Source organism: Pteropus alecto, unplaced genomic scaffold (assembly GCF_000325575.1).
Source record: "Pteropus alecto unplaced genomic scaffold, ASM32557v1 scaffold5, whole genome shotgun sequence".
NCBI lineage: Eukaryota > Metazoa > Chordata > Mammalia > Chiroptera > Pteropodidae > Pteropus > Pteropus alecto.
Window position 1 is genome coordinate 16100909 of NW_006441953.1, and position 1319 is coordinate 16102227.

General features: G+C 32.2%; 1 pseudogene; it reads left to right on the forward strand.

Annotated features, from left to right (window-relative positions):
* The first annotated feature begins 718 nt into the window (after positions 1 to 718).
* Positions 719 to 837, forward strand: LOC112485538 (annotated as a pseudogene).
* The last annotated feature ends 482 nt before the right edge of the window (positions 838 to 1319 follow it).

Consider the following 1319-nt stretch of genomic DNA (forward strand, 5'->3'; position numbering starts at 1 on the left):
AACTAATACATAGAAGCTAGTCAGTAAATGTCAAAATTTCTAAGTAACAAAGGGCAGTCAACCCGAATCAAATGAATTCCTGAAAAAGTGAACTTTATATGATACCATTCATCTTATTTAAAATAATATTTATTAATGACTATACTAGGTATTTCTGGTAAATGAATCAAATATTGAAAGATAAAGAATTGGATTAAACTTCATTAAAAAGCCCTATCTCCTATTTTAAAAACAACAAAATAATATTTAAAATTTGGCGGCTTCTATTTTTCCTTATCCTTCTTCTGTTTCCTTTTTTTTCCCCTTCTTTCTTTTCTTTTCCCAAAGGAGGTTCAATTTTATTGACCCAAAATGTGAGGACAACTTTGGCACCCTAGTTTGAAAAAAAAAGTGGAGGAGGTAAAATTACCCTGCTGCCATGTCCTCACATTTTAGAAAAATGCCCTAATGAGATGTTTTCAGATGACAGAATATTTGATTAGATATACAGATTTTAGTTTAAAAAAAAATGAAGCAAGAACAGCATGAGAAGAATATAAATTTGAAATTTTCATATTTCAAATCTGAAATTTCATATTCAGGAAAATTATAGCTTAGACACTTAAAACTCAATACAAGTGTATTTAAGCTTCCTGATACTGTCAGATAAACATACGTTTGTTAAGTGAAAGAAAAAGTTCTAAGGATACCCCAGAATTTAAATTAAAATTAAATTTTAGTCTACAGCCATGCTACCCCGGACAAGCCCGATCCCGTCTGGTCTCAGAAGCTAAGCAGGGTCAGGCCTGGTTAGTACTTGGATGGGAGACCACCTAGGAAGACCAAGTGCTGTAGGCATAGAAAAATAAAATAAAAAAATAAGGGATTGTAAACTGACAAGGTCCTTTCAATCTGTGAGGTCAACCAAGGGTTGCCTCGCCTAAAAATAAACATAAATCAATCAATCAATCAATCAATACATAAAAATTTTAAAGATATGTACGTGAATGCTACTTGCCGATTTCTGGTTAAAATACTTACTAGAGTTTAAAGTATTTTAAAAACTGTATTGCTTGCTTCCCTTATGATGTGATCAAAGTCATTTAAACACTTAATGTCCCATTTCTAAATGAGCACAATCATCTTTTGCCATATGACACTGGGGTCAAGACATTATGCTATCGTAAAACCTCATATTCATTCTGTATTTGACTTGGATGCTTTGATCATTTGTTTTCACCTTTTGCCGTTGTCTTCAGACAAAAAGATTGAAGCTAAATGACTTATTCAAGGGCATCAGGCCATCCAGCATTATGCTATTGATTTAGATTAATAATTTT